This window comes from Marmota monax, unplaced genomic scaffold, assembly GCF_021218885.2.
Source record: "Marmota monax isolate L192 unplaced genomic scaffold, Marmota_monax_Labrador192_F-V1.1 WCK01_AAM20220418_F8-fsc00003, whole genome shotgun sequence".
Classification (NCBI taxonomy): domain Eukaryota; kingdom Metazoa; phylum Chordata; class Mammalia; order Rodentia; family Sciuridae; genus Marmota; species Marmota monax.
The window spans coordinates 19,434,982-19,454,583 of NW_026694084.1; the positions used below are offsets into that span (position 1 = coordinate 19,434,982).

Consider the following 19,602-nt stretch of genomic DNA (forward strand, 5'->3'; position numbering starts at 1 on the left):
ATCAGATTCTCTACAGAAGGGAATAGATTTTTTTTAAGTTTACCATGTGATTCTAAGGTGTAGCTATGAGTAAGAACCTAGCGGTTTGCAAGGAATTTGACACACAATTTGTTTATGTCCCTCATTTTTTAAACAAACTTAAATGATTAACAAAGCTACATGTTTACATAAATGTTTATGTAAATTATGTTTACATAAATTATGTTTACATAAATACATACACATATTTGTAGATAGATATATTTACATTTACTATATATATATATACATTTATATGCACATATGCACAAACACATACACATATAAATATGTATAAATGCATGCATGTTGACAAAGAGTTTAACACCAGGAATGTATTAATAAAGGTTTGCTAAATATGTATCATTCATGATCCTGGTAGGCAACAATTGGCTCTAAAAATCAAGGTTGGGCACAGTTTGAAAAAATTAATGAAGAATATATGTTTTCTCAGGGCTAGAATAGCAGGAAGCTGCTACCATTTTCTACATCTGTCTCTTTTCTCCATTGCCTCTACAGTTTTCTCTGTTCCATCTCTTTTGGGGAGATTAAAAATAAAGTTCATTGTATGTTTATTACTAATATCCTTAAAAATAAAGATTTTTCGAGAATGTAAATCAACCATGTGGTGCACCACTCTCCGTTTTGGGCCAGCACTTTGAGTGATAGTGTACTAGATTATCCAGATCATCATGAGACTCTATGAAACATCCTCCTAACAAAAAATAAAAACAAACCCCTAAACCTCTTCACACCCCAAATTTCCCTCCAACTAATATCCTTTTACAGATTTGCCTATAATTCCTCTTTCAGCAAACATTCACATAGCCATTTCAGTCATTTTTGTAAAGGTCAGCTACTCTGCCTCATGAGTTGTCAATTTTCAGTCTTTCTTGATTTTTCAGAGTCATTTGGCATAGCTCATCTCAGAGAGTAGTCACCGCTACTATAAGCTATTGTTACATATATCCAAATTCTACTTCACAAACCTATGTTATAGATAAGCAGATGCCTCAAATTTAATGTATATTAAACAGAATTTCAGATTTTTGTTCCTGAGCCTACTTTTTCCACAGTCTCACCTCTTCTAACTTCTGCCACCTTGTTCTAAGCCACAATCTTCGAATAGCCGTTAATTGCTCTCTGCTTCTGTGCTTGCCTTCTCAAGGTGTATTTACAGCACATCATCCAGTCCCTTCCAATGACTTTTTAATTTTAAGTGAAACTTAAGCCACTCTAAGCCCTAATATGTATACAGGGCTTTTCTTATCCTTGTTAATTTCTCTGTGAGCTCATCTACCAGGGTCCCTTTTAGACACTAGTAAGGTAGTACAAGTGTATGGAAACACTTTGATATTAGCCATATCTCAGGGAAATTTAAAAGGTAATTACATTTCAAATTTCCAAATTTTTATCATCAATTAAAAATAAGTGTTGGATTTTAAATACGATGAATAGTATGAAGATATTAGGAAAGACTGGATATTATATTTGTGAGCTCTTTTATGTATTCAATGTCTGTAACCTTTACTAAACATAATTGGCTAATAACATTTTGAATAGATTGAATCTCAGAAATTATACTTTTAGATGAAATTTCACTTAATCAGATATTTTGATTGTTTTTCAGTGAATTCTCAATTGGCTATTTCAAACTAAATAAAATATTTTTTCTTTGACTCAAATCAGAATTACATTAAAATAAAAAGACTTTTTCTCACAATGTACAGAAAAATCATTGATATGAATTGTAAAATGCTTATATACATATAGAGTTTTAAAATGTACATACAATAGATATTTGTCGAACTTTTGAAGATGATGGTCATCTGACTAAGAGGCAAAGAATATGTGATGCTGACAACTTAGGAATCAATGAATTATTATAAACTGATTATTCTTATGTGTAATGAGTCAAAATTAAATTAGTGTTCTACCAAAGCAAGTTCTAAATTAAAGACAAATAGTGAAGTGAGGGGATAGTTATATTAATAATAATGTAGTGCAGGGACATAATTATAGTTTTCAAATATAGCAAATATTATTGAAATACAAAGCAATCTGTCTTTCCATTCTCAGCATATTCCAAGCATATTAAAAACTAAAAATAAAAACCCCTTAGTTTTTTCCAGTTAATTATTGCTATGTCTTGAAAGTTTGTTCCCTCTGAAAGTAATGTTGAAATTTAGTTGTCTATGTAACAGTAATGGGAGATGGGGTCTTAAAGAGACAAATTCACCATGAGGGGTCTATTCTTATAAGTGGGTTCAATGCCTTTATAAATGAAAATGGGAGAGTGGACTCTTTTTCTTGGCTCTTCCATTTTATGCCATGTGAGGATTTATGTTTTTGTCCTCTTAAGAAATTACAGGGTTCAAGGTCCCATCCTACAAATGGATACCAGGCCTTTAGCAGGTACCAAATCTGTCCATTTCTTGATCTTAGACTTCCTAGCCTCCAGTGGTAAGTAATAAATTTATTTTCTCTATAAGTTACACAATCTCAGGTATTCTTTTGTAGTAGTGTAAAGCAGACTAAGACAATTATATTTCAGGTACAATGAGTATTACTTTTTTCACTCATTATAAACTGTATTGAAAATATTCATCTAATTTTTTCCAAAATATCCTTCATTATATTATTAATCAGTTATGATCTTTATAATTCATCATTTTAACATTAATAACAAACCTAAAATTATTGATTTGCATTTAATTTTTAAAAGGAACGTAGTGTATTGAGAAAAAGAAATGGGTATTAATAGAGTAGGAAAACCCAGAGTTGAGTTATATCTTGCTCATAATAGCTATTTGACTTTGACTTATTCATATAATTTCTCTGAAGTCCTATATTTTCATCCATGAAACCGGGTTTTTAACCTGATGAGTTCTAACTTCTATGTCAACTCTAAATGTCAACAACATATGAATATATGTAGAGAAAATTGGTAGTTACCTGATTTTCAATTTCCCCTATATTCTCCTTAAAAAAACATAAATAACAAGGATGAAAATAAAATTAAGCATGGCCTATGCCTCCAACATTAATAGGCAAAAGAATAGTGTATCCTCTACTTGTCTGCAAATAGAAGTATACACACAGAACCCACTTTCCTGGCAATGAATATAGAGAGTTTAGGAGGGTAAGTTTAAGGTCTGTAAAAAATTGTGCAATAAAGTTCACAGGGAACATATGTAAAGCACAAGTAAAACCATCATCATAAATAGAAAGTCAAACATTAATTGCCAGAATATCAAACATAGGTCAAGACCTGGCATCACAGTATTGATTAAATAGAAGATATTAAAGTGTATAAGACTGGAGGTTGTAGTCTAAGAAGCCATTAGTAATGAGAAAGATACACAAATATAGAAAAAAGGGAAATACTCATTAAAAAAGAAATTACAAAAAAAGGATAAAGGAAGAACTGAAGAATCCTAAATAAAAAAGAAAGAAAAAAGACAGGCCTCTTTCCCTCATCAATATCATCCATAAAATACAAGAGTGCAGAAAAAAAACATTCTCAAACTAAGAACATTTTCCATGAAATGAATAGGAGTAGGAATAGCCAATCACATCTATCAAATACTTCTGTAGCAAATAAGAAGTAAAAATTGATAGTTTTGATGATAAATTTCTCTCCTTGAAATAACCACAAATATAAATACAATTATAATACCACTCAAAAATTAAATATCCTTAAATAGGCAACTGAAGATATAAAAATGTCCTTGAATCAAAAATACATATACTATTTCCGGGTGTGGTGGCACACACTTGTAATCCCAGCAGCTGGGGAGGCTGAGGTAGGAGGATCACGAGTTCAAAGCCAGCCTCAGCAATGGCAAGGTGCTAAGCAACTCAGTGAGACATTGTCTCTAAATAAAATACAAAATAGGGCTGGAGATGTGGCTCAGTGGTTGAGTGCCTCTGAATTGAATCTCTGGTACCAAAAAAAAAAAATTGCACATACTATAACTATAAATGGACAGAAAACTGTTTTTAATGGAATGAAAGCTGAATTAATTCAGAAAGGTGGTAAAAGAAAATGATAAAATAATATCAAAATGAATATTAATTATAAGGAGTCTAAAGGAAAAAGATACAAGTGAAAATTTAGTAAAGGGCATTGAATAAAAGCAAGAAAAAACCCTAAAAAATGAAAATGGAACGAAGAATAATTTAAAGGATTAGAGAAAATGTAGTTGAAATGGAAGAGCCATAAATAACACAAGCTTATTTATTATCTTTGAAGAATATCAAAACAGAGGAATAGAAATCCACAGAAATTTCCAAAGATAAAAGAGGCCTCAAGTATAATCCTAAAGGGCCAAGTGGGTGCCAGAGAAAAATGACCAAGTATAGTCACCTCTGAGACAAATTCTAATAAATCTCTTGGATAAAGAAAAGGAAATAATCCTTAAGGGCCTCCAGATTATGATCTGAAATAATTTAGAAAAGCATGAGAATGAGACTGGTATCAGACTTTTCTAAAACAGCATACAAAGCAAGGCAACAGTATAGAGTGATTTTAAGAAACGTAAAGAAACAGAGTACACATTCAAGCTATTAATTCCAACTCTACTCTTCTTGGAGGAAAAAGAAAAAAAGAAAAACTTGAACAAGAAGACCTGTTGCTCTCATGTGCCCTAATAGTCTACTAGAACTCTGTCAAACCAAGAAATGACTGAGCAGAATTTGACCAAAGGATTTATATGAGAAATTAACATTTTAATTTTAGCACTAACATGAGATTATAATAAAACACAAATAAACAAACATCCCATTCTCTGCCAAAGTAGAGTCAATGCAACACAAAAATGGGAGGGGATAATTTGTTTGAACAAATTTGTTTGAACACAGACTTCCTTACCACATTTGAACCTGAGGCTTGCTGAGGCTATCACAATTATACTCATTTTGATACATTTTCTACTTCTTCCTTCTTTTGTTGTAAATATTCCAAGCCTGCTTTGTTCACTAATTGAAGAAAATAGAAATCATTGATTCTTCCCTCCACACTATATCTGTAAGTATGCCTTACAGATTGCTGTTCCTGCTAATGATTGTTCTTTCCATCTATGCTCTTGATAGATGCCTTAGAATTTTTTCAGGGACACTTGAATGAATTGCTAAGTGTCCACTATCCTAATTGTCATCAAATCTATCAAAATTTCTATTTAGGATTTATATTTCTTCTTAGAATTGTGGAGCTTATTCATAAAACATACTGACAATATATTATGATCACCATATTTTAATGAATAATTCTTACTTGTTCCTCAAAACTACCAATGAATTTGTAGTATTATACTCCCAGATTTCTTAAATAAAGAGCCCAAATATCTTTCTTGAGTTCTAGTTTCATGTTGACAGTTTAATTTGATGTCTAATAAAATAATATGAAATAAATGCAAATCTGAATTATTTCCCTACTTTCACATCTGATCTTCCTTCTTTCCACATGTATTTCAGTAATGTCACAGCTATTCACCCACTCAGGCAGGAAGCTGGGTGCTATCTTTAATTATCCTCTACTTAAATGCTACTCTCTCAGGATTTTTTTTTTTTTTTGGACATTAGGGACAGTCAGTTTTGTATTTTAAAGGTAAAGGTCTATTGTCTTACAACCTCAATTACCAATATCTTGGGTCAGAGGTTCTTTATCTCTTTTCTGTATAACTGTAATAGCCTTTTAATTCACTCTCTACCTATGATTTACCTTCTGTGCAATTACCAGAATGATCTTCTCCAAATACAAATCATAGGATACTATTGGCAACTTAAATCCTTTCTAAAACCATATGATCTAAAACCATATTTCTAGTTTCTGCTGGTATTCCTTCATTCTTACCACTTTGCTTCAGAAATGATAATTACTTGTAGTTGGCCTGTTGAAGCCAAGCTTTTCAGGATTCTGAGCCTTTGCTGATTCTTTCTATACTAGCATGTCCATCCCTTACATCTCTATCTTTGTTGATCTGATACCACCTTTTATCTGAAGTGTCCCTGATACCTTGTCCCTTTATCAAATCAATTGCACTCCCCTCTTTGCAACCAGTGTAATTTGTATAAACTTCTGTTGCTATATTCTCTCTCTCTCTCTCTCTCTCTTTCTTTTATTATTATTATTATTTTTTTGGTACTGAGTATTGAACCCAGGGGCACTTTAAAACTGAGCCACTATTGCTACATTCTTAACAATGAATTTTTATTTTTTGGTTTTTGTACTTATTGAATGACAAAGTATGACTTGCTTTAAAAGAAGGGTTCATGCTATAGTATCTGTCATAGTGTAAATCCATAATACATCTATTTAATAAGTATTGAATGAATTGAATGAAAATGAATTGTAATTTAAAGTATCACTGAATTAAGTATTTACTAATTTGAACTCCTTACTTTTTGCTTGTATTATTAAGGAATAATTTATGTTCGCTTTTTTACTAATTTGAAATCAATGTTCTTTCATATTTAAATTTTATAACAATGAATATTTTTATGAACAAATTAATATGCTTAAATATCCATATAGATTTTCACCATAGAATTATTTAGAAGCAGGACAAATGCATATATTTTTTTCACTATTGAGTGGTCATATGATGAGTTAAATATGACACTGATTAACTAAAATAAAATAAAAATCAGCTTTTACTATCATGAATCTGTCCTTACTCACTTTACCAACCTAGTTTCTGTGTAAAGCAACACATTTTTATATTCTAAGCATATTATAGCTATCCTCCCATTATTATCCAAAATATACATATTTAGAAAATGTTCCGATTTCCACAATAACATTGTAAATCTGAACTCTGGAAACTAAGAATACCATTTAACAATGTCCAGAGTGACTTGTGTTAAAAGCTGCAGTTTAAAATGATTAAGACAACATCCTTGGGTACTATGAAACTTATTTCATGTTTTTTTATAACATGTACAAAAATAAGATAACACACTTCTGACATGCTGCTTGATATATAATAGGTGTACAAAAAATTTTAGTTACTATCTTTCCTGACAGTTCCAAGTGAACTACATAGGGATAAAGTACATTTTCTGAGACCGGTTTTTCTATTAGAGAACAGTGTGCCCTACTTACATTTTCCGGTTGTTTCCTTATTAAATTAACAGCAGTACCAACACTGTATGCACAATGGTCATACTCTTCTAATTTACATGATCAATGAAGTGCACTACAACAAAATAGGGTTCTTACCCACATGGATGTTTATTGCTCCCCCCCTTTATTGATTAATGTTTATCATGTTTTATTGTCTCCATAAAAATTTTCCACTAAATTACCCCCAAATTACTTTTTTTTTAGTAATAAACTACCATATTACAAAGAGAAATGTCCATGTGTAAAAGATTTAGGTGACAAGAATTTGAACTGTCAAAAAGACATAATTTAAAAAAAATGTTTTCAAATTTCCTTTACTCTTGATATGCTGCCTCATATGAGTACCAGAAATATTATAGGATTATTGGCTATATTAATTAGTGCGTGTGTTGAATAAAAGACTATAAGCAATGTGCCCATGATGTAATGTGAACTGCAAAACTTAGAAAAACTGCAGACTTAGACAGACTTAAGTTATTGATGTAAGAGTCTACACCCAGTGTGTACTCCCCAGAACTCACCCAGTTATCTGCTGCAAGCACAAGTGAACTAGGACTTAAAAACCCAGACTTCTGGGGGGCAATGGGACTAACAGGACCCAGATAGAGAGATCGAAGTCTCCTTCTCTTTTGTCCCCTCTGTACCAGACTCCTCCAGCCCTGATCAAGTTTCTGATGACCTGTACTTAACACATGTCACAGGCGAGTATCTGGGACCCCTAAGTATAGAGTCAATTAGGACTTAGAATTAGGATGTATGTCTCAAGTGTGATGAGCATCAATAAAATAGATTTGATTGAATCTAACTGCATCTCACTGCCTTCTAAATCTGCTATGCAAAGATTTGTAAATCTTATTTTAGAGGCATATTTTCTGGGGTCTCTTACAAGTTTTTATTTTATTGGACCTTGATTTCCTATCTTTGGATCTAAAAATGATGGAAAAATTGCCTTAAGGCACGTTATGAGCAAGAAGTTTGAGATTGTGTAAGTTTTGCCAAAATTCTTGTTATAGAATCCTGAATGTTAATGAATATTAAAATTAATTTTTAAAATTGCACTTCAGCCTTAAGGCAGTGATTAGGATATTGTTTCATTACATTTCCCTCAGAAGCTTCCATTAATCTGCATCATTACTATTTGGGTTAGAATTTTTGGTTGATTCACTGGTTTAAAGACCAATCATAATATTTAAAAATTCATATTTGTATGTGGTCACAGAAAGAGTTAATAAGCAGCAATATTCTTTGGGGTATTTTAAATGAAAAAAATGAGAATGAAAATAGCATGTATAATAAAACTCTTTCTCTGTATATAAATATACAGAAAGAGCAATATGTTAAGATGTTTGCCTAAATATCACCTCATTATAATTTTAGTGGTCATTCTAGTCATTTGCATTTGGAGAGGGGGTGTTTGTTTTCTTTTTATAATATTATATTTATTTTGTATTTTGTTTATATTATATATAATTTATATTATATTGACTGAATTTTACTAAGAGCATGTTTTTTCTTTATAAATAGACTATTCTACTAAAACAATTGCAAGTATTCTGCATTTTAGTATAAAACCTCTTGCTTCTTAGGTCCTAATCTCCATCATGTGGGATTAGGTCCAAACTTCCTTAATAAGACTCTGATAGCACAAGAATTAAACCAAGAATCAATAAATGGAATGGAATCAAACTAAACATTTTTTCTCAGCAAAAGAAACAATCTGTGAGGTGAACAGAGAGCCTACATCTTGGGAACAAATCTTTACCCCTCACACATCAGATAGAGCACTAATCTCTAGGGTATATAAAGAACTCAAAAGTTTAAACACCAAAAAAGATCAAATAACCCAATCAATAAATGGGTCAAGGACCTGAAAAGATACTTCTCAGAAGAGGATATACAATCAATCAAAAAATGTATGAAAAAATGTTCATCATCGCTAGCAATTAGAAAAATGCAAATCAAAACCACTCTAAGATACCATCTCATTCCAGTCAGAACATCAGCTATTATGAAGACAAACAACAATAAGTGTTGGTAAGGATGTGAGGATAAAGGTACACTCATACACTTCTGTTGGGACTGCAAATTGGTGCAGCCAATATGAAAAGCAGTATGGAGATTTCTTGGAAAATTAGGAATGAACCACCATTTAACCCAACTATCCCTCTCCTCAGTCTACAACCAAAGAACTTAAAAAACATCATACTACAGGGACACGGCCATATCAATGTTTATAGCAGCACAAATCACAATAGCTAAACTGTGGAACCAACCTAGATGCCCTTCAATGGATGAATGGATAAAAAAAATGTGGCATATATACACAATGAAATTTTACTCAGCAATAAAAGAGAATGAAATCATGGCATTTGCAGGTAAATGGATGGAGTTGGAGAAGATAATGGTAAGTGAATTTAGCCAATCCCAAAAAAACCAAATGCCAAATGTTTTCTCTGATATAAGGAGGCTGATTCATAGTGGGATAGGGAAAGGGAGCATAGGAAGAATAGACGAATTCTAGATAGGGCAGAGGAGTTGGAGGGTAAGGGAGAAGGTATGAGGTTAGAAATGATGGTGGAATGATGGTCATTATTATCCAAAGTACATGTATGAAGACATGAATTGGTGTGAATATACTTTGTATACAACCAGAGATATGAAAAATTGTGCTGTATATGTGTAATAAGAATTGTAAAGCATTTCGCTGTCATATATAAATTTTAAAAAAGAAAAAAAACTTCTTGCTGATTTGAGAAGCCAATCATAGCCACAGAAATCCAGTTTCAAGGTGAATGTTTAAACTTTATGAAGTATAAGCAAACAAAACTTGTATATAACCAAGCTGTACAATGTGATGTTTTGATATACATCTAAATTGTGAAACTATTACCTTAAAGCAAGCTAATCAATAAATCCATTAGTAATTTTTATTATTTTTTATTAAAATGTATTGAGCATATGTCTTCTTTTTTTTAATCTTTTTTTTTTGAGAGAGAGAGAGAGAAGAGAGTGAGAGAGAGAGAATGTTAATATTTATTTATTTATTTTAGTTTTCGCCGGACATAACATCTTTGTTTGTATGTGGTGCTGAGGATTGAACCCAGCGCTGTGCGCATGCCAGGCGAGCGCGCTACCGCTTGAGCCACATCCCCAGCCCTTTGAGCATATGTCTTCTTAATGTAACACTAGTAGGTTATAATTTGCCCACTTTGATATAAATGGCATTATGTTAAATATTCTTTCATGTACTTAAATCTTTGAACAATTATCTTATTAAATCCTTAAGATGAAGTCCTTAAAAAAGACCAATGAGAATATAATTTAATTTTTTTCAGATTTCATCATATTTTTTTAATTGACCTTCCAACTTATTTTGTAAAGACCATAAACACAGCTTTGGCTTTTAATTTGATGATTTCGGTTGTGAACAGCATTTACATATTTTTGGTATATTATTTTTGACTTTCATTTTCTTCCTTCAACTCAGAGAATCAGATTTTCAGTTTATGCATCATTGTTGACCAAAATTTAGAGTTGTTGTGTCCCAAAAGACATGCAAAGATAATAATCACATAATATTTTCTAAGTATATTAGTTTTCTAAATTCAGAAAACTTTCCTAGTCTTTGTCAGGTTCTTTCCTCAAGTAGAAATAAGATCAGATTTCCCTTCCTACACAATTTCATAGCGCACCATGAACAGAAAAACATTATGCTTAATGTAAATAGTTCTTGACTACAATGTAATTCTCTTTTATGCGCTTACTAAGTATGTGTTGCTTTAATTTTTGTTTGTATGAGGCATCTTCATGCTGTTTAGGATGTCCTTTCTATGAATGTCACAGCTTCATATACAGAGGATGCTTAGTAAGTATTAATTTTAATGAAATTATTTATAAACCATAAAAACTGTTGACATGTATAAACAATATAATAATTTAAAAAGATATAAAGAAAAACACGTATAAAAATGTTATTCTGAATTCCTATTGTTCTTCAGATTAATAAAAAAAATTGATTTTGTTTGTATTTAAAGAATTGCTTTGAAAAAACGCCATAATTTGGTGAACACAGTACTTGGTTTTACAGCTGTACTAAAATATATAGAGAGAGTATTCTATAATATACTTGCTACCAGGTATGTATCAAGCAGAAGATGTAAAGTTTATTATTTTGAGTGGTTTTTGCAAGTTAGTTTGAGGCAATGTTTTTCCTCTGAAATTAATAATATAGTTTGAAATGTCATGTAAGCCAAAATCAATATGAATGACAGTGGAGGGTATTGGCCAGAATATGCTGCTTACTCATGCCCTCATAAAATTATTGTTGTTTTAAATCTGGAAGGTGGCCATAGAAATTGAGTAGTAGACTAAATCAAAGTAGTGTATTAAAATCTATCAATGAGAACAGTCACCTAAAGCTTTCAAATGCTTTAATTATATTAATATAAAATGGAAACATTTTCAAATAGTTCTGGACATTTTCGGTAGTAGCAATGGCTTTAATTTTTATGTTGTGTTTTAAATTAATAAAATTTAACTCTTCAGAGGAGTTTTGGGTTTATAGCAAGAGTGAGCAAAAAGTAGAGGTAATCCTTACTCTTGAAATATGACCTCCTCACTCTTGAAATCTCATTCAACAGAAGTAAATTTTTTATAGTCCATGAGCCTAAAGTGGCACATCATTATCACTCAGAATCCATAGTGTACATTAGGGTTCTATGAGTTCTGACAAGTGTATAGTGACATGCATCTACCAATATTGTATTGCCCAATAGATTTACAACACTGAAAATCCTCTTTGCTCTGCCAATTTATTCTTCCCTCCCTCCTAACCTCTGGAAACCACTGATCAGTTTACTGTGTCATAGTTTTGCCCTTTCCAGAAGGTCACAGAGTAGAAATCAAATAGTATATGGTCTTCTCAGATTGGTTTATTTCACTTATTAAAATGCATTCAAACTTCCTCCATATTTTTTAATGACTTGATAGCTTTCATTTTTAGTATTTGATGTTCCAATTTATTAATTTATTCACTTACCAAAGAACAACTTAATTCCTTCCAGGTATTGACAATTATGAATGGAACTATAAAGTTACTACATACATCCATGTGCAGGGTTTTGTGGGGACATTCATTTTCGTTCATTTAAGTAAAAATCAAAGAGTATGGTTGCTGAATTATGTAGTAAAAGTATGTTTAGTTTTTTAAGAACTGTCTTCTAAAGTGGCTGTACCACTTTTCATCTCTATAAGCAATGAATCAGATCCTACAGTTTCATATCATTGCCAGTATTTGGTATTGTTGATATTCTAAATTTTGGCCATTCTTATAGCTGTGTAGTAGTATCTCATTATTTTAATTTGCAATTCCCTGATATATCTTCATTTGCATTCTTTATGGATGCTCACTTATTATAGCATTATTTGTCAAAAAAGGATATCTTGCCTCAATTCTATTGACTTTGCTCCTTTGTCAATTTCAGATGACTTCTTTAACATGTTTTTTTTTTCTTGGATTTATATTCTATTCCCTTGTTCCATTTGTCTGTTCTGTTGCCTGTTCCCTAATGCCACATGATGTTGAAAATACTTTCATATGCTGACTTGACATCTATATATCTCCTGTGGTGAGATATCTATACATATTTCCCATTTCTTACTCAGTTTACCCTTTTTCTTATTTTTATAGTATTTTGGATGAGAGTCCTTTAGCACAAGTATTTGTTTGCAAATATTTTCTTTTAATCATAGCTTATCTTCCCATCTTCTTGATATTGTAGTTTGCAAAGCAGCAATTTGATTTTAATTAAATTCAGCTTGTTAGTTTTTTCTTCCATGGATCATACATTTGTTGCTATATTTATAAAGTCATTGCCTTATTGAAGGTCATCTATGTTTTTTCCTCTATTTCTTCAGAAATTTTATAGTTTGTGTTTTATACTTAGGCCTATAATATATTTGGACTTAATTTTATGAAAGGTGTAAAGCTTCTATCTAGATTATTTTTTGTTTTTGTCTGTAGATGTCCACTTGCTTGAGCATCATTTGTTAAAAAGGATTTATATTACTTTAGGCTTATGGATTTGCTCCTTTGTCAAGATCAGATAACTACAGTAACCTGGGTTTATATCGGAATTTCTTTTCTATTCCCTTGTTGCATTTGTCTATTCTACTGCCTGTTCCCCCTCTCTTGATTACTATAGCTTTATAAGGTTTGATATTGGGCAGTATCAGGCAGGTGGTATCAGTCCTCCTACTTTGTTATTTTTCTTCAATATTATGATGGGTTCTCTAGGTATTATGTCTCTTATTTTTAGCATTTATATATTTTTTGTTTTTATTTTTTCATTTAGGTAAAATTTGCCTCTTCATTTAAACTTTAAATTGGTTTGTTGATATCTAAAAAAAAACCCACTGAAATTTTTATTTCATTATGTTGAATCTGTAGATCAAGTTTTAAGAAAATAACATTTTGACAATATTGAATGTTATTATTTGAGAATATGAACTATCACAAAAATATCTTCCATTTTCTCTGATCTATCATTGCATTATTTTAATAAATACTGGTTCTTTTCCTAAGGGAGAAATTGGGAAATTAGCCTGTTAGTAAGGGAGAGGAGTGATTTTTTTGTCTTCACTAAGGAAATGGACATCTTTTATCATGACCCATTCATACATGGTCCCCCTCTCAAATCATGACAGGTTCTACTCCTCAGTGCACTCCCTTTCTACTCCTGCTACATCCTAGAATTTTATAAGGTCCTCCACTGAAACTTGTTCTCATCTGCACAACTTGATTATGCTGCTGAGTTCTTACTTCAGTAACTCCTACTCTTCCTCAGATCTCATTCCAAGTTCACCTCCTAAGAAAAACTTATCTTGTTTAAAAAATTATTTATTTATTCTAATTTGTTATATATGACAACACAATGCATTGCAATTTCTAGTACATATATAGAACACAATTTAGGAAAGCATATCTTGAAGCCTGCATTAGGAGTCTTCTTATAGTCTTCAAAAAGCACATTCTGTTTTTTCATTATTAGTATTCATCATACTTAAAATTACTTATTAAGTGTCAGTCTTCATCCTACTAAACTAAAAGCAATGACTAAGTCTCATTTTTTGCTGTGTACTGTATCCCCTTCACAATGTCTGGCATATAGTTGCAACTCAATTAATTCTTTAAAGTTGACACAACTCTTAATATTATACTGTCAATCATTTTACTTCTGTGCATATAGAAAGAAAAGTTTTAGTTCTTACAGCAGATTGGGATAAAAAAAGTTAAATTAGATGTTTTAGAAGCAATACTTTTATGAAGGAATTTGATATATTAAATGTAAAAGAAAGTAAAATAAACCTCTAAGCTAATGAAGAACAAGAACAGAAATAATAAATCTTGCTCAAATATAATAGTTTTCATGAGTCATCCATAAATGCCCTGTTTCTGAGAAGCAGATTGAAATGTTATCATGAAAATTCCACACAGAATATTACATGTGACTTTATAATTTTTCCTGAGCAAGAGAAATCTCATTTTACAAACTACAGCATATCAAGAAAGAAAATGGAATGATATGAAAAGAAAAGAAATAGCAAAAGACACAAGAATGGTCAAATCCAAAGGGACTCCCTGGGTAAGTGTTCATAGATCATCACCAGAGAGTTAGGTATTAAATATGAAAAAAATTCTGTGAGAGAAATTTATGTCAGAATGCATTCCAAAAAAATATTACTAAAGTATCTCTGTTTATGACAATGTATAAATAGTGACTAATATTTTTGGACAGTACAGTGGATATATCAATATTTAATTCATAAAAATTAATAAAAGAATGTTAGAACCAAAAGAAAATTGAGACTTTAGGTTAAGGTCCTTGTTTTTAAAGATATAGAAATTGTCCTTATTATAAATATTAAATCAGTGATGCACATGGAGCACCCCAGAGGAAAATAGTTATTTACATAAATGATTTTGTACTCCAATTTAATTTTACAAAAATACAGCTTTGGTACATGCTAATATTATATTAGTAAATGACAAACAATTTAGTTTCTAAGAAATTAGAAATTTTAGTTTAATTGCTATATAATTAAATATCACTTTCATTTTTTGTTTACAGAATGCTTTTATAAAAAGAATATCAAAACATCATAAAAGTGTGTTCTATAAAAGACTTGATCTCCTTATATTGACTTTAACTTTAGTTAAAGGATACAATATAGAGAAATAGAAAATATTTTTTAAATAAAAAACAATGAAACAGCTATGTCTTACATATTTTATTTCACTAATTTGATTTTATGGCACTAGAAAACTAAATAATGTATAAAAAGTTTGAGGGAATTATAAATTTCAAATGAAGTGTTGAAAAATATTATTTGTTCATGATTATATTTCTGCTTTAATGAATATTTTTAAAATTAAAGGTTTAAGAATTACCTTTTAAGAATATGGCAATTCTTAATATAAAGTTACTTTGGTTTTACATGAATATTATAGATCCTTCTCAGATTACAGATTGGTGTATTTATTGGATCATCCATTTGAATTACACTACTGTGGGAGTGCAATGAAAGATAGTGCAGGATTTCTGTTGCCATGTACTAAAAATTACAAGGACACAAATAAATATTTTGTCAGATATCATCATTTTACCACTATACAAATATGTGTGAAAATTTATTGTAGTGGTGTCTCTTGTAATTTTAATTTATATTGCCTTAAACAATAATTGTGAACATTTTTATATACATTTTAGTCTTCTGTATCTTTTTTTTTCCCCTGGGGGTGGATACCAGGTGTTGAACCCAGGGTGCTTAACCACTTAGCCACATCCTCAGCCTTTTTTTTTTTTGGTGGGGGGTAACAGGGATTGAAATTAGGGAAACTCCACCACTGAGCCTCATCCCTAACCTTATCGTGTATATTTATTTAGAGACAGAGTCAAACTGAGTTACTTTGTACCTTGCTTTTGCTGAGGGTGGCATTGAACTTGTGATCCTACTACCTCAGCCTCCCTGGATTCTGGGATTACAGGTGTGAATCACCATGCCCGGCCTGTATCTGTTGTGTAAAGTGTCCAATCACTTTACACATTTTAATAGGGTTGTTTGCTTTATTTTATTGATTTCTGAAATTTCACTATATATTCTGAATGCACATTCTATAGCATATATATAATATATATAACATATATATCTTCTTCTTTTCTTTTTCTAATATGTAAAGCTGCAGGAATATGAGTATCATCCCTGTGTAGGGGCCATGCCAATCTTCTCTGTATCGTTCCAATTTTAGTATGTGCTGCCAAGGCGAACACTGCCTTTTCATTTTCTTAACAGTGCCTTTTGATAACCATATGATTTTGGTTTTGGTCAAGTCTAATTTGCCAATTTTTTTCTTCTATAATGTCTTAGTATGCGCTCATGATATTACAAAATGCCTTAGATTAGATGGCTTAAACAAAAGAAATTTAATCTACATAGTGTATAAGCCTGGTCATGTTCTAGTGAGAGGTCTTCCTAACCTGCAGATGGCTGACTTCTCTTTCTAGCAGAGGGCTGAAGGAGAGAAAGACTGCACAGTTTCTCTAATGATGTCTCCTATTTATAAAGGATTTAATCTCATCATGAGGACTCTACTGTCATGAGTTCATATAAATCTATCTACTTCCACTGAAGCCCTGTCTCTAAATTTCATTATACTGATGGTAGAACTTCAACATGATTTTTGGAGGGACACAAATATTCAGTATATAATATGCTTTGTTCTTTTCTTTAAAAAAATTTCCCTAAAGAAGTTAGATTTTTCTTTTATATTTTCTTCTAAATGTTTCATAGTTTTAGGTTTACTTCTACAATTCATTTCATGTTGATTTGAGTGAGACAAGAGATGAGATGTTTTGGTTTATTTCGGGATGTGGCTATCCAATTTTTTCAATATCATTTAAAAAAATGTGAGGGGTAGGGTTATATATATATATATATATATATATATATATATATATATATATCTCCAGTTGATTTTCAACAAAAATGATACATATAAAATCATATGGTTATCAAACAGATATATATATATATATATATATATATATATATATATATATATATATATATATTTCTGGGCTATAACAGAAATCTCTAGGGAGAAAGAAAAAGATATCACATAATTTTTTTCATTACCACAATATGACATGGGTGATAACTAAACAATTCTGTCATAATTATTCATAAAAGAATTGAAGGATTAGTGCTATTTTCAAAACATCTCAATCACAATTCAAGGATAAAACTAAATAAGACCATAAATAATGTTATTAAGGTTCATAAATAATGTTATTAAGGCACAGATGGTAAGTTTAATTTAAAAAATGCCCCTTACAGATACATAATGTGAGCAAAAGATAATTATGAAATCCTCATATTTTTTTCTTGAAAAAAGCAAAACCCAAAACTAGCCAAAAAGTGTATAAACTATTAATTAAATCAAATATAAGTATTCCTTTCTCTAAGACTATAATTTTGGAGGCCCATTTTTAGTATATTTCCATGATAACACATTTTGAAAATAAATAAATACATCCCAAAACATTGAAGTATAATATAGAGCTTCCTTTGTTGCTTATTGAAAGAATTAAACAAAGAGATAACAAGTGAGTTAATCAGAGCTCATTTAGTTGTCAGTCTCATTTAGAAACAGAAACTGAACTCACCATGTTTTATTGATTGATTGATTGTGTTTTTTTTTCTCCCCCTCCTCCAACTCAACATGTTTTAAGTAAAAGTTTACAGCCTCACACAAATGGAACACCAAGGAAAAGTTTTCTCTTTAGGGAGTGCTAAATTTAGGGATTTCAATTATGTCCACAACACTATATTTTTCTTTCTATTTGTCGATTCTTCCTTATCTCTGTTGCAAGTTATTGATATAAGATAACAAAAGATGACCCTCAGTAGCACCAAGTGAAATGACCCTTACAGTTAACAACCTCAGAAAAGAGATTTTCTTTCATCCCGAATCTGTACCAATTGTCCCAGATCCTGACTGATAACTATCAAAGGGAGTTTAGATTAGTTTAGCCCAAACCTATGGAGCTGTACAGAATTGGGATAGATAAGGTTCATCAAAGTCTAAAATAGTTCAATCACTAGAACAAAGAGAAAGGATGGCTAGTGGGCAGGTAGAAAGGCTGATGTAAGCAAAGTGAGTAAGAAAAATTTGCCCTTTCAACATAAACAAATACATATAAATAAACTATTATGATAATATCATTATTATTATTTGCAGTACTAGCTGTGGAATCCAGGGTCTTGCAAATATGAGGCAAGCACTTCACTACTGAGTTGCATCTCCATTTGTATTTATTATTATTATTATTATTATCTTTATTTTATTTATTTATTTTTATGTGGTGCTGAGGATCGAACCCAGAGCTCCCTTGTGCTAGGCGAGCACTCTACCACTGAGCCACAACCCTAGCTCCCCTATTTATTATTTTTTCTCCTCATTTAAAAAAAATTTTTAGAAAGTAGATATGAAATATTCACATACTTGAAAATTACTTTTAATGTTTTATAACAAACTTATCATTAATCCAAAAAGGCTTTAAGAAACATATAAACAGATATTTAAAAAATTAAAATTTCTCAAATATTTACCTTTAAGCAAAAATTTCCAGATAATTTTATAGATAGGATCTTAGCGGAAAAGTCATGTAACTTTTATGCTATTTGAACTATCTACAGCACTGAAAAATTTCCTGAATCATTCTGTGATACTACCAAAGTTGTTCAAACACACATTTTATGGAACCAGCCCAAAAGAAACTATAGCCCAAGTGTGCAAATTTGGGGAAACTGAGTAACTGGGTAATGACAATATTTTTATATATATTTTAAATTTTTTCTGATTTGTTATATATGACAGCAGAATGCATTTCAATTCATATTACACATAAAGAACATAATTTTTCATATATCTGGTGTATACAACGTAGAGTAGTGAAACTATTTCTAACAAAAATTTCAAGTCGCTTTATTGTGGAAGTCAAAAAACTATTTTCAAATGAGTAGAAGATAAATGTACAAGAATTGTTATGAAAATTTTGAAGTATAAAAGTAGTAGCAAAGAGTTTTGGTTATAAGATTTTTTTTAATTAAATAAAACCCCAAAATAGTGACATTAGAAAAACAAGATTTTAATAGAAAAAATTAGTTAAATATATTAAAGTATATGTGAAATCTATGTTATATTCAGTTTTTCTGGAAAATCATGATCTAATAATAATGTTGTTGGTGGAATAATGTTTACATCTAGAAGAAAACATCAATCAAAATACAAAAAATAAATTACAGATGGATTAAAGTATGAAATTTTTTTGTGGGTGGGGGAAATAAGGAAATACACTGTAACTCCGACAAAAAATCTTTTAAAATGCACATGACAT

General features: G+C 30.8%; 1 protein-coding gene and 1 non-coding gene across 8 annotated transcripts in view; both read right to left on the reverse strand.

Annotated features, from left to right (window-relative positions):
* The window catches only part of Csmd3 (CUB and Sushi multiple domains 3), a 1,151,628-nt gene that overhangs the window by 523,007 nt on the left and 609,019 nt on the right, over positions 1 to 19,602 (reverse strand). The gene's annotated exons all lie outside the window — the stretch shown is intronic.
* Positions 16,369 to 16,473, reverse strand: LOC124107072 (U6 spliceosomal RNA). The gene has a single exon (XR_006856279.1). It is a non-coding gene; the product is annotated as a U6 spliceosomal RNA (small nuclear RNA).